The sequence below is a fragment of the Rhopalosiphum padi genome, chromosome 3, assembly GCF_020882245.1.
Source record: "Rhopalosiphum padi isolate XX-2018 chromosome 3, ASM2088224v1, whole genome shotgun sequence".
In the NCBI taxonomy this organism is placed as follows: Eukaryota; Metazoa; Arthropoda; class Insecta; order Hemiptera; family Aphididae; genus Rhopalosiphum; species Rhopalosiphum padi.
In genome coordinates, this window is record NC_083599.1 from 64,346,017 (window position 1) to 64,361,971 (window position 15,955).

The following is a 15,955-nucleotide window of genomic DNA, read 5'->3' on the forward strand; positions in this document are numbered from 1 at the left end:
TCACTGAAAATTTCTATATGTTCCGATTATTTATACCTAGTTAGTTAGCTGACCTATATTTACTTTTATTGGTATCGAGAATGATATGGATTGTCTTAATAATTAATTATTTATAATAGGTATCTTACTTCAACATATAAATACCAGAAGTTTTACCAGTATTATACTATAACTTAAACTTGAAACTCTGAGAGAATGATAGATGATAATATATAGATATGTGTTTACCTATTTTTTCTATTACACTTTTATTGATTTGTAAATTCTTTTACAAATATTTAATAATAATTATAATTTATAATAACAACCATTATTTTTTTTTTACTTAAGTACTTATTATTATTACATATATATTTATATTATAATATGGGGCAGCCGCATTGGGGCTCGAATCTGTCCCTTGCTGTCTTCGCTCACAACTCCCTCATCGTATGTCAACACTGACCCTCGCGGAGCTTAGCTCCTACAACATGAAGGTCACCACCGTTAGCATCTTGAAATTGAATATCTGTAATTTAAAATATTTAAGTATAAAATATGACTAAGATAAAATATACAAACGTTTTTCAAATAATAGAGAGTCTTAAGACTTTCAGTATTTAATTTAATAAAAATAAATTATTTTATTTTTTGGTTGTTATGACAATAATATTTTGTAGAATACAAAATATACAACTAAATATATAACTTTATTTATGATGATATTATATCAATAATATACATATTTTAAGATTTCACATAAACATTGTATTTTATACTCAAATTGAGAATTTTTTTTAGTCGGTAGAACTTTAAACTTCTAATAAATAAATTACAATTTGAAACACATCCAAGTTTTTTTACACATATAAAATAAAATAAATACAATATAAAATATTATTCATTTTTATAATTTTAATAACTTATTTTTCTAGACTAATTTTTGCAATAAAATAAAATATACATTATTTGATGTCGACTTTACGAATAATAATTACATAAAAATCTTGGCATTATGAATATTTTACTTATAAATATATATGATACAATAGCTCACGTACATCATTGCAAATTAATTAAATTAATCATTCATTAAAATTAACTGCTCTTTTAAAAAAAAGTGCTGCATAGAAAAATTACTCAAACCCCGCTAAGTCGATACAGTGAAGTTTTCGCTATAAGGAAATTCTGAAAATATAGGATCTCCATAGTCAATACTAAAAAAAACCATCTAACGATTACAAATTGAATTCTACTCTTTTGATTTATTTGGTAACGGTAGGTACAGTTTACACAGTGAATTCAAACCAAGCCTTGTAAGTTGTAGTAACAACCACGGATCAATAATGTTAAGTTAGTTTATTCCTAAATCTTTCGTTGAGTAGATATAGATACCAAGACTATAATACCGCTGTAGATACACAACATTTTATATTATATAAACATATACTATCCCTTTGAGTTTTGATGATAATACATATTAATTGTGTATAGACCCTTAATGAAAACTATTCAATATAATTGAATGATAGATTCACATAGTATGTAGTATTATAATACGCATGTTATACAGTACACACTTAATTTTATACTCGTGCAATGATATTTTTATTTTACATTTTTTTTTTTACTCAACTATATTATATACGTTGCATTTAACTATATATATGGTTTCGTATACCTTGCGCTTTTATATGTATATAAATAAGCTTGTTAAAACATGTGTGTGGTTCAATACACAATAAAATAACTTTGGGAATTTAATTATCAATCTCTATATTCGTGATTGTGTCATTCAGTTCTTAGTACGAAAAAAATGTATAATTATATTACTGTTAAATGGTACGGCAGTGATAAATTATCATCTTTCAAGATAAAATAATAAATAAAACTCCAATTGTACAGTATAAAATAAACTGCATGTTATGTATAGCGTATATGCCTAGTATAATATTTTATTTTAATTACCTATGTACAATATACGCTATAGATATTATATAAGAAATAATTTTATATTTTACTCAGCATAATAGGTAATAGGTATAGCCCTTTAGGATTGTAATCTTTATAACGCATAATATTATGTATTACGGTGCATTTAATTACCAACGTTAGATACAGTATTAATGTTTTGAGTAGAATTATTTTATGAATTTGTAAGTGCTGATTTTTAATTACAAATTTTAATATACATAGATAAATTATGATGGGTTTCATATATTTTAAAGATATAGCTTACAAGATAATTTCAGTGTATTTGATTGTTGAATAAATCACATTTAGTTTTAAAATATACATCTATAATACATAATATACATATATTATTATGTATTATTGATAATTTTTATAAGCAAATTAATCTTGAATTATCTTATATTTGCTAAGATATCGAAATCTTATTTGAAGTTATCATTCTAAAAAAAAAATTTAATGTCAATAAAGTAATTTTCAAATAATTTATTGTTCAAAATATACAATTATTATGACTTTAACTAAATGCTTGAAAATTTTCAACAAATCAATTCCCATCATTCCTGTTAAAATACTAAAAAAAAATTGGAGTCACAACCTTCTTCCCGTTTAACTTCACTCCATAACCATTGACCACACCCCAAGTGTACAAATATATTAAGGATGATAATTCCTATTACAATTTTTATATTACTATTCAACAAAAATTGTATAAATCATTTAACACAAATAAACTGTATTTTAGATTCTGAAGTGATTTATATTCTTGCTTCATTCGAAATGTATCGATTTTACAAAGTGTATGTGTGTTTTTTTTTTAGATTATGGACTGACGATAAAAGTATTGGTTTTGTAATGATGTGTTTGTGTAATTGTGCGTGTTTATCATCATTCATCACGTTTTGGAAGAGAAAAATTCTTCAATCTATACAACTTTAGTGATTTCTGGTGAAAACTATTATCAAGTAGATAATTTGAGTCAAAATATAAGAAAGTCTCATTGCTTTCCTTAATAAGTAATTAAGAAAACTTACAAAAATCATCGAAAAACTAGAATATATTAACACCAATTTTTGATAAAATCGATTAAGGAATATACCAAAAATTAGAAACTTCAATATTTTACCAAATATTTACATTATCATTTTCCAACACAATATAATTTTTTTTTTTAAAAGTGCCATATTTGTGTTATTTCTAGACATTGAAATTTTGACTTTTTTAGTTTTTGTACAATTTTTGTTTGTTAAAAAATATCGAAATTTAAAATTTAATACAACGTTAGAAGGTAAGAGGGTAGAAATAAAGTAAAAGTTTTTTTTATATAAACATAAACACATTTGAAGTTCAAATTTTAACAAAAATCTGAATAATAATTTTAATGAGTAATTCAAAAAATATTTCTTATAGGCACTTTAAACTTTCGTTTTTTACATGTTATAATATTATATTATTTTCTATACGCAATTAAATTTCCCCCACCCCCTCTACAAATACACATACACTGAAATTTCCATAAAAAATCTCAAAAATGATTATCATGTTTATTAATTACAATTCAATTAAGACATACGTTTAAAAAAAATACACTCAATATTTAGGCATTAGTAAAAATATTATAAAAGTTTTCGTTGATACCATTGTAATTTCTGTTTCGATTCCCACCATCACCAAAAAATGTATATTAAAATATTAGATACAGTCATGAACTCAACTTGCCTTTTACTATACTATACTATAGAGACATTTATGTATTACAAATTAAATTGACATGTATAGAGGCCGATAAGCCATTTGTTTTTTGTGTAAAATAATTTATATTTGAATCTATAAGTTCATTATTTGTGATGATGAAGTATACACTCGAAACAGTCGCAACTTATAAGTACTACAGAGCGAATTCTCCGTTTATTATTATTATTTATTATATTTTATTTATTAGTTCAACTGAGAAAAAACACTAACAGCTAAACTTCAATAGTTCTTACTTTATTTTTAATTATCATTTACTGTTTAGGTATATTATTATTATAAAATGGATGTAAAATAATTATCATCGATATTCAAATAAAAAATATATTAAGAGTAGATTATTTCGAAAATATGATATGTAACTACAATTGATTATATTATATTAAAATAGGTTAGGTTAGGTTATATCAGGGGCGCCGAGTACAGGAGGACTCGAAGGCTGCAGCCCACCATGAGCTCGATAAGATGGAGCTCAGCCCCCTAAAATTGAAATGTTATAACATACAAAACAACAAATAACTAAATTTTAGTAATTGTTTAACGATTAGTAATGTTTAGTAATTATTTAGGTAAAACTGTACATGTGTTTATAAAATAGTGGGCCCCATGACATTTTCAAAACCTGGCACCCCTAGGTTATATTATATTAAAATATAGGTACAATTGTTTTCCATAATCTGAAACATAATCTGAAACATAATCTGTAATATAAGGTTAATAGTTATATAATAACTCAAGCTTCAAAAACCAAATATTCTTTTTTTGTTTAACCCAATTTATAGATTTTTAGCGAAACGATGAATGTATTGGTTTTACAATGATGTGTGTGTGTGTGTGTATGTGTGTACACGGTAAGTATATTGATAAAATGCTTCGAATTTCAACTTTGAGAGTGGTTTTGAATAAAAAATTGGATTTAGTTTATACTTTAAAGAGGTTAAAATTAAAATTTCTAGTACTATTATTATTTAAATAAATATTTATATCAGTATTAAAATTGGAAAAAGAATCTAAGGAAAAATTAGATTTTTATACAAACTAATTTTTGACAAAATCATTTTGTGTTTTTTTAGTGAACTCGAGTACAAATAAGAAATAATTATTTCACCTAATATTTATATAATTATTTTCTATTCACAGTCAAATTTTAAAATGATTTCGACTCTTTCTGAGCTGTTTATATGCATGACAAATAAAATTTTTTTTTTATACATTTTGTTAAAAATTATTCACCCGGTAAAGATGCATTTTTTATCTATAATAAAATATTAGAATTTTATTGGCACAATTATTTAAGATGTGCATTTGAATTTAAAATTTTGGCGACATTTGTTAAAATTACAAAAAATTGTAAAATATTTTGTACTTAGAAATTCATAAGAACTTTTCGTTTTATATATCTAAGGTTTAAAATTGTAATACAAAATCTTGCATAAGTTATTCATTTTAGAATCACAAAATCTAAAAAATGTGTAAATATATAATTATAATTTTTATAGATATCTTAAGTTCAAGTATAGCTGAAATTAATTAGTTAAACGATAAATAACGATGTTAATTATTTTATTATAATTTAAAAACTCTATTCGTAGTTTTAACGTATACATTACCTACAAATTTAAATGTTCTATATACGCAATGACATTTTTGATTTATATAGATGTTGATATAATATCTATTTATACAATGAACCTATTTTACCTATTTTTATTGTTTTATATTAGTTATTTACAGAAACATTAAATTTTTAGTTATATAAGTTTATATAATATGGTACAATACATACTATTATTGTAATTATTAAATATTAATAATTTAATAAATGCAATATTTTCGGAAAAAATTATATCCACCTTCCGTAGTACTGAAAGTAAAATAAATGACTTTAATAGCTAGGTATGTCAATAAATATATCATAAAATATACTTAGTGATAAAGGCTGACATTCTGCCAGACGGTCTTCGCTCAGAATCGTTATTCGTATACAATAATAAATCACCGAATTCAAATTTAACAGACCCATATTATATAGTGATCCACTCGACAACTAATGTACAGCAGATCGGCCAGATCGGTACCCACTTGCCAAGCTTTTTTTAAATTAACTAAATATATAAAAAGGCATAAAAATATGTATACACTTTAAATATAATATGTAAGATATATAACGGAATACTTGAGAATTTAAAATATAATTATGTAGTAAAAGCTAATTCAATTTAAAATTATTTTTTTGAATCTGATGATTTATCATTTTATTTAAATTTATATAATAGTAAAATATCAAATTCTTAACTATATGCGTATAAAGTATTACATATTTTTTAATACGTGTTACTATAGATTTTTATTTTTTAAATGACGAAAAGCACTCAATGGCAGTTTTTATTATTTATCTTTCTAAGTAATAGGTAGATAACCATTGTGTAGTGAAATCATTCAAATATAAATATGAACTAAATAAATAGAAAATCAACAGATATCCCTATGGTTATGAGAATAAATGCACGTAGTAATTTATTCTTTTTAGCTTAAATATATTGTCTATAGGTACAAGGTAAATTATATTTTACAATAAAAGTTAACGGTATTTTGATATTTTGTATGGGTACCTATAACTAATTTTTTTTACTATTCTACAAAATTGTAGTTAAGTATTTTGAATTTTTTATTGAAAAATGCATATTTTATAAATTATTTTTTATCTAATAGAACATCATAACAACGCAATGATATTAATTACTTTTTAATTCTATAAATACAATTATATTATTTATTATAATTATATTATCTTACTTCATGAGTCATCTCATATTATTATTATATTCTTCGAAGATATATAATTGAAATATAATAATAATACATTAATAAACTAAAAAATTAAATAGGTATAGTATATAAAATATTTTTTTACAATTGGTGATAGGATGTGTGGTTTGCTGGTTGATGAAATGTTTGAAAGTATAAAAATATTTAGTCTAGATAAAAAAACAAACAAATTATACATTATTATTAGTATTTTAACATCACGGAAACATAATGTTATTAGGTATATAATATTGCATTAATTTATTGAATGTACATAATATTACTTTAGAAATCTTAATCAATAATAAATTAAATGTTTTAAAATTATTAAAGCATTAGTTTGTTAATTTCTGCCATTGATTAATTAAGATAAATACCTAACTATAATTTTGTTGTAAAATATTGATACGTTAGTTTAATATAACATAAATACATTCTCAACAATTAAATTATTTTAATATAATGTTATCTAAAAACTAGCTACAGCCTATAATATTTGCAGTTTTTAAACTATATGTATATTTCTTTGTCTTATATATAATGATCACATAAAATTAAATACATCTTTAAAAAAATTTTAAGTTATTAATATGTGGTGCGGCTTTATAATGGTGTATAATGTATTACCACTGCAATTCATATTATACGAAATTTAGTGGTCATGCTGTTCTTAATAATTTAAAAAATATCAATTATTATTTATATAATTGTATTAATTAATTGTTAATACTTGACGTCAAATATCAAGAGAAGGTGTTCTTTAAAACCAAGAGATGGGTGGGTATACAGAAATATTTTCAGCGATAAATATAATTTTTAATAATGTATACAGCTGCCACTAGTTGTAAATATTATAATTTTTATGAAATCAATCATTCACGGACTTTAAATGTCTGTGTAGAAATTAATAATTATGTCATTCAACTTTTTAAATTGTAAAAAATGTTTAATTAATTAAGTACGTTTAGTGTTTACCTGTATAGGCTAAAATTACAAGTATTCAAGTATTTATACGGACGATAAAAACTGCGAGTAACTTATAAACCTACAAATTAATGAGTAAAATTGTTTTAAAATAGGAAATTTATGTAGGTACAGTCATACTCTATAGGTATATTTTAAAACTAAATATTCATTTAGTATCGTACACACACTATACACATGTAGGATAATTAATATGAAAGCATAAAAAAATGTATATATTTTCATATTGATTTTTTAAATATTTTTGCATATTCGTACGATTAAAAAAAATCCTGCATGTCGTCATCATACAAGATAGACTGCAATTTATTATTATACAACATTGAACATTTAATATGAAATTCTATACTTGCGAGTATAGGTTTTAATTGTTTATAGCTGGTTATGGGAATTTAAAAAAGCTAAATAAAAGTAACACCAATTTTAAACGTATACATTACGCGATTGTTGCAGCACATTATATTGGATGAAAACATTTCTCACTCAGAAATTCCTATATACTACAACCCGTAGGTACAGCCGTACCGGGTAGGTATTATAATAAATAGTGTAGGTACGCTCAGGAGAGCCCATAATATAATAACTATTTAATACAATAATAATTTGTTATATCTCTAATATAGTATATACATTTTATACATTTTGCATAATAATATAATATTATAATGATAATATTATATTAAACATTAATACGTGTATGATCGGTAGAGGGCGCGTTGTAGTTCGCGCGCGCACACACAGACACGTACACACGTACACACGTACGCATATGTACACATAAACGTAAACATAACATAATATAATATTACCTATATACAATATATTATATACGTTTGTATATATGTATACACGTAACGTGCATCTCCTCACCCAACCTGTCGACCACCACTCACCTGTTTGCCATCCCTACCACGCCGCACGGCTCGTTCCACCCGGCGGCGGCAAACAACCCCCACCACCGCGGCAGCAGCACCGGCGACAGCGACGACGGCGGCAGCAGGTGGTTTTTTTTTCGTCCATCCATCGACTACGGCCGACTGCCGAGCAAGTGCAACAGTTTCGTTTGTTCAGTCTTACTAAACTGTAGTGGTTTAGGTTTGTTTTTTTTCCTCGGCTCGCGATGAGTACATTTACATCGTATCGTCGTCGTGTCTAGAATCTTACCTACGCATTCGTCTATCCAATCCATGCGTCTTGTCATTGAATTTTTTTTTAAACCCATTTGATATTTATTATTTATTTTTTTATTTTTTATAATTTAATTTAAACCGTTTTGCTTTTTTTTTTGACATTACTCCGGAGTCGTTAAATTTCTTCGTTTTTTATTTATCTATTAGCGATTTCATTAACTAACCACTAAGCTGTTATACAATAATAAATTGTCTGGTACAATACAAATAAAAAAACATTATACACTGGAGATTGTGGATCGCGACGTTGTAAAGTAATATATTATATTGTTTACACTCGACCGGAATCGAGCGGAATTACAGAGAACATTATCGTTTGCCGCCAAACCGTAAAGCCAAAGAAGCGGAAACGAATTAACGACGACGAAGACGATATTATCTTCAGGTGAGTTTATCACATTATTAACAGGTTATATCACAGACGATAATAATAATATAATATCATTCTATGCTTGTACGCGTATATACCGCCGAGTAGGATGTACTGAGCACTTGCTATGCGCGCGTACTCGGCTATAACTGTATCATAGCGGCCCGTCGTAATAATATTATATATAATATAATAATGTTATTATAATATTGCGTTATCTATTACGATAATAATATTACAATATCGAAATCGTATTATTCATTTATTCCGCGGTGTACTACCTCGATCGGCCAGATTATCCTCCTGCAGTGGAGGTCGAGCACGGGTTACGTGTATTATTATTATTATTATTATTATTATTATTTTGCCGCTACCTATACGACTACACAACACGACATGATGCACAATAATAATTATTGTTAAAATATATAAGTCTTAATGCGCGCGGACACGTGATAGATATTGCTATCATCGCCGTCCGACGTGCCCGGAAAATGATTTTTTTTTTTTTAATCTCCTCGAGATTCTTCAAAACTCGTCGTCGTCGGGAACGATTTTGTAGGCCGTTGGAGCTGGCGATCGGCTGCGGCGGAAGAGAGCGAACGCGCGCGCGAGACGATGACGGGTCTGGCGGCATTTCCGAGAAACGCCGTCGGGCCGGCCCCGACTACTACAACTCTCGTCGCCGACTGGCCGCCGCCGCCGCAGCCGTCACCGCCGTAGTGTAGTGCCGCCGCGTCGCCGTCGTGCAATCGCGCAGTGGACTTGCTCGAACTATTTATTATTGTATATATTTATAATAATAATATAATATCATTATGGTCAGCGCGGCGGTGTTGCCGACGTCGTAAAAATCGCGACGACGGCCGTCGGTGGCGCCGCATATGGTAATGCGATTTGGCAACGTCGGAGGAAAGTAGGTGGACGTGGAGTGGACGGGAGGTGGGGGTGCCGGTGGAGTCGGAGTAGGAATAAACATCAAAACACGACTGACCCGCCACCCGCGTTTTCTGCGCGTGCACAAATCGTTGTTACATATTATTATTATTTTTATTGCCGTCGTCGTTATTATTGCTGTGCACAACATTATTGCTGCGGACGCGATATAGTAAAATGTGCATTGTGCATAAAGTCGAAACACGTAATATTATTATTATATTCATATTTATTTATTGCCGTCGTCGTAAGATTTCGATCGCGAAACGCGCCCGCCCGGCCGTGGTGAGTGGCGGCGGCGGTGACGTCCGTCGTCACAGAAATCGGTTTGTTTTTGGACGTGCGTTAAGCGATTTTAACAATTTTTCCTCCGATAAAAAGGCACGAGGAACACACGATGCGCGTACGTTGCGTAGGTATAAACGTGTGCACGATTTGTGTGTGCCAAAAAAACACGTTTGAAATGTATTAACGTCATCGTCGTCGTATATTCGATGGTTTTTCGCGATCGTCTGGGCGTCGCGTTTTCCGATCTATCGGATCCAATAATTGCTGTTGTTTTCTTTAAATCGTTTTTCCATCACGAGTTGCCGTATACGATTCAAGACGATTTCGCATCGCTTCTGTTTTCCGTCAGTTTTTTATTATTGCTGTTATCATATATTATCGTTTTGATTATTTGTTATCATTATTGTACACTTTAGTAGTTACAGGTACCTGACTTATGACTTTTAAGTTTGTAACATTCACGCACCGTTCGTCCGTACTGCGCATTCACTTAGTCACTGTACACACACACGAGTTCGATTACGTCACGCACTCACGCATCGCCACCGTCTACTTAATAATATCGTGACGATACTATTATTATTGATTGTAGCTAATTATTATTACTTGTACGTACTTACCGTTCAAAAATATTTAGGTCCAACCATGCACAGTCTCACGGGTAAGAAAAATATACGTCAAAAACGACCTCCGTGTTAATCTGTGAAATATAGTTTGTAATTATTATTGCTTTTTATTCGGTTGTTATTTAACACACAATAATTTGTATTCATATAAGTCATTTATCGGTGCATATTTTCGAGTCTTGTCATCAATTTATAATTCGATAATATATTCTATACAGCGTATGCGCGAAAAATATCACAATAGTTTATTGTTATGAAAGTTACAACTTACTGCGCACCCTATATAATCGATATTATACAATCATTTTATACTCTTCGGTTTTACGGAGTCTATAAACTCCTCGGATTTACAGTTTGTTGTCTCATGCTAATTAAAAAAAAATTAATTTAATATGTGTAGTAAAAACAGTGAATAATACAAGAACAGACAATTGTCTAAAACGTTATAGATTGTACTGATATCTAATTGCTATTTTCACACCAATAATAATATTTAATTTAATATTTTTCTCTACAAAAAGTACAAATAACCGCTTGGTGAAATTGAAAGTCCACAACAATATAGGTCATTTTACATATGCTGTGGTGTTCCTTCCTATTTCATCATAATTCGGTCCTAACTGTAAGTGTTGCTGTAATCAACTTTATTGATCTGATCGGCTTATAGCTTTTCAGATGAATAATATCTACTTTCAGTACTTTTACGGTAAAATACCGAAACAGTCAGGAAAACACGCTCCGCTGTATAGTAAGTTTCGATTGAATCTCTTCATAGAATAGATAGCTTGTGTTTCATTTGAATTTCTTTAGAAGGCGATGTACCCGCATGTGTTATCTCCGTATTACAAACATACAAAATGTCAAATTTGCGTTCAGTAGAACTTAATTTGTGTTGTTAGTTTTCATATTGGAGTGGATTTTTCTATAATAAAATGAATGAAAATAATTTAATCTGTGTTTAAGCTTTGGCTTTTTTCGATGTTTCAATTTTTAAGCAGAATGAGTAAAGTATTGTAAATATTGAGTTAAAAATTCTTATATCTAGCTTATACAAATAAAAATATCATAAAAAAAGCCAACGCTTAAGCACAGATAATATTCTCGCCTTATTAAACTTTTATAATAGAAAAATCCATTCTAATGTTAATAAGACAAATAATAAAAAATAGGTTCTACTGAACGCAAATTTGATGTGTTGTAAAATGCAAAATGAGACAGCACATATTATATTATAATAATATTATACGTATATCATACCTACATTATTATTGTAATTATAACAAGTAAATATTTTAAAAATTGCAATGATCAATAATAACAATTTCTGAGGAACTTTTCATCATATTTTTTTTTTTTAATGAAAATTAAATACTGATATGAATTATTCAATGTAAGGATACAAAAAGTCGACAACATTCTGTCTTAATTGTTTTTAAAACATTAACACTTTAAAAAATATTTTCAAATCTCAACAAAAAACAACTTTGGGTAGGTCGTGTAATTCGTTTCTCTCGCGGCGTACTATGCGTTTACAATCGACCTTTGTTTGTGTCACGCTCTCTATGGGGTTTCTGACCGCTAACCGAAAATGTGTGCCTTTTTTGTTACACTACGATACCAATCATCGTGTTCAAAAAATCGCGGGTCTTAAAATAAATGCAAAAACTGTAATTGGGTTGTCGATAAAACGCATTTGTGAACCGAAGCGTAAAATAAAATGTTTTATGAAAATGTGTCGCGAAGAGATTACATAATATTATATTAATGACATTAGCAAATAGAATACTAATAACTTTATGGATATTGCGTTATTTTGTCTAAAATCCGAATTTTAACTAGATATTATTATTGTGCTTGTATGTATCTTCGTTCAAGAATAAAACATTTCAATATGATCATCTGTAACAAAGAAATAATAATATTTGGAGTATTGTTGTTATATTGGACATAGGAATTTTAATTTTATGAACAATTTATTAAGCGCATATAAATAACAAAAAGCCATTTCGTGTTCGATATTTTGTTAAAATAAAATATAAAATCAAAAAATATTTTACTATAATTTTGTTTTATTATTGCAATAATCTAATAACATTTGTCCAGTGTTTGTCCATAGTTTTCAAACAAAGGATGTTCTGAGTTCTGTATAGTTAAGTCTACGATCCCATTGAGTTTTTTCGCGCTAAAAATATTCAATAAATATCAAAACTTTCTTGTCGTTCTGTGAATCTTCAAAAAATGTAATACAATACAGTTCCTCGACGACAACTCGACTATTCAACAAATATGCTTTTACGCAGTGGCAATAGATATTAAAATAGTATTCCGAGAAATCTTAACGATTGCAGGTACCTACTATTAAAACATCTCCTATATATATATATATATATATATATATCATATTATTATAAATTATATATTAATTTAATAATTTCGGTTTATTAAAAACTGATATTTTCAGCAGAATTCTCGATATTAAGACGTCATGTTTCTCAAAACGTCTAAACATTACAATTGAATATTCATTAATCATTATTTATCAGTCAATGCCCTTATATAATAATATTTTATAATGACAGTTAATCATAATAGTATACGTAAATGCTAGTACACGAAACCAATCGTAGGTATAAGGTTGGCCATATTTTATTCTTTCACAGAAATACGCGTTGTTTTCGATTTTTTCCAGACACGATATAATATTGAAGCATAATACAGCGTATTTCCGGCTAGCTGAGACGCACAAAAGGACTGAAAACAACGTTCTTGACTGTTTTATTATTATTATTATTATTATTATTTAATACAGTTGTCATGCATATTTTGTGTGTATACGTCAAAAATGAGTATATGGGACCTGACTGACCGGGAGGAAAATGAAATGCATTCAAAGAGAATGTATAAATACTAGTTTGAAAACACCACATGTGTTTCGAATGAGTGGCATTTTTTTCCCATTATTTTTATTTCTTTTTGAATTGAAAACGTGCGTACGTATACAACATTATGGTTTATCCGTCCGTTTAAGATAACCAGCCATTCGAGATTAAAAGTGAAATGCTGTATATCGAAGACTGAAGTAATTTAACCCTTATTGTGGCAATCGTCGGACATGTGGAGTACACGTCGAACGTACGTGGTGCGTATACATCTCGACCGTATATTTATTATTTCTAGTGGTCGGTCGACCGGCAGTTAATATTAGCTTCGCGTAAATAATAATGTACATAATATAATGTTATATAGTTGTTACCATTTCGTCGAATTCCACACGACAATAATGTAGTATGATATACAAAACGTACGCGTATTTATAAACGTATAAAATAATATACAATTAGTGGCGGTGGGGGTGGAATTTTAAACCTCGCCGTAAACCCGTGTCCGGTCGCTCTCCCTCCCAATTTCTATTGGTAGGAATATTATTGTAAAATAGCAACAAACAATTAATAATTATAATATTTCAATAAACAAAATTTTTTCATTATTATTCAATATCAAATAATACTATAAAGTATAAAGTATACCTAAACAGTTTACTTCATTTCGTCAATATGATTGATAAATGGGCGTATCGGATCATTTTGGGGTTCGTACAGTCCACATATTATTCACATGTATAATACAATATAATATTATTTTACACTTATTCTTATCTTATCGATTGTTAACCGTTTTAAATCTCGTTATGATTATAATGCTTTATCTCCTCGATCTCTCTCCCGGTAATCTTCATTCCAGCTGCAGCTGTACAGTGGTACACTGCAGTGATTTTAGATTTATATTTATCTTTTTTTCTTTTGTCTTATACGAAATATGAATAACATCACAAAATACGCATTCGTAATTATTAGGTAAAATATTCTTTCTTCATTGAGAATAATAACGAACAATTAATTAATTAAAGAAAACGCTGTGCGCGACCCGGTCATCGTCGATGTCAGGATTCAAGAGTGTTTAATATGAGCATACGAGCCGTGATCTCATTATTATACAACATCTATAGAATTAAAGCTGCAACGGAGCTCTAAAAGTTAGTTGTGCGCGTTGTGAGCTACGGGTGGATCGTTTTTTGAATCGATAAAAAAAAAACATCTCGACAATATAGCAAAAAAAAATGTTTGTTGTACTCTCTTGTACAAACGGCGTTTTTCATCTAAAACTGAAAAGTAGATGATAATGGATATTATTAATTCTGAGAATTATAATAACGAACTGGTATAATAATATAATATTTTAATATTGTTGCGTATGTAGGATAAACAAAGGCGGACGGCGAATGCTAGCGTTGTAATATTTTTTTATGTATCTATCGTACGTGATGTATTTTATTTTGAAACGCGTTAACTCGCCGCCCGGGGACGGCAAAAATAAACAACAACATGGAAGGAACACGAAAACGGGCTGCCGCCAATCGAACTGTTGAGGAGGATAATAATAAGTAATAAGTAATAACCATTATTGTTATCTCGGTTTCGGTGAAATAACATTACTACGTGCGTCCGAAAAACGATTACGAGCGAAATGCCTCAGTCTTTTGCTTTGGTGGAAAATGTTTTCATAAGAGTTTGCTGTATTATAGAGGTGGTAAACGTATAGTATTATGAGTATTATTGTAATAATGGACATGTGTCGTCGTTGTGGTAAATTCAATTGTGACACACGTTCTTTCCAATTGACGCGTCGGCCGTTTAAGTAAATCTCTTTCGGGTTTCGGTATTATGGCACGAACAGTGCTGATAATACGATTATGTGGGCGTGGTGGCATACTTGTTACTTGAATACTTCGTCCCTCAGATAGTCAGATGCCATGTACGATAATACATATTTATTAGGGAGCATTAAAAATATTTTTCGACCCAGATTCTAATCTTCAAATTCACGTATTTGTACGTAAAAGTATCGGTTAGAGGTAATGTGTCTTGTTAGTTGTTACTATCGGATGAAGTTTTGATTTTATAATGAAAAAACTTTTTTAGGTAGAAGAGGCGTAAATCGTAAACCGTTGTAATTTTTCAAAATTTCTTATAGTTTTCGTTTCGCGATAGACA

The 15,955-nt window shown here is 28.8% G+C and overlaps 1 protein-coding gene and 1 long non-coding RNA gene across 2 annotated transcripts in view; one reads left to right on the forward strand and one right to left on the reverse strand.

Annotated features, from left to right (window-relative positions):
- Window positions 1-223: 223 nt before the first annotated feature.
- Window positions 224-8,523, reverse strand: LOC132927886 (uncharacterized). Its single transcript, XR_009661879.1, has 2 exons — window positions 8,388-8,523; window positions 224-508 (listed from the first exon to the last, which is right to left on the reverse strand). It is a non-coding gene; the product is annotated as an uncharacterized LOC132927886 (long non-coding RNA).
- A 33-nt stretch (window positions 8,524-8,556) lies between these two features.
- The window catches only part of LOC132927884 (uncharacterized), a 54,570-nt gene continuing 47,171 nt past the window's right edge, over window positions 8,557-15,955 (forward strand). Inside the window, exon 1 of the mRNA XM_060992461.1 lies at window positions 8,557-9,069. The gene's annotated coding sequence lies outside the window, so the exon portion shown is untranslated. The remainder of the gene's footprint in view (window positions 9,070-15,955) is intronic.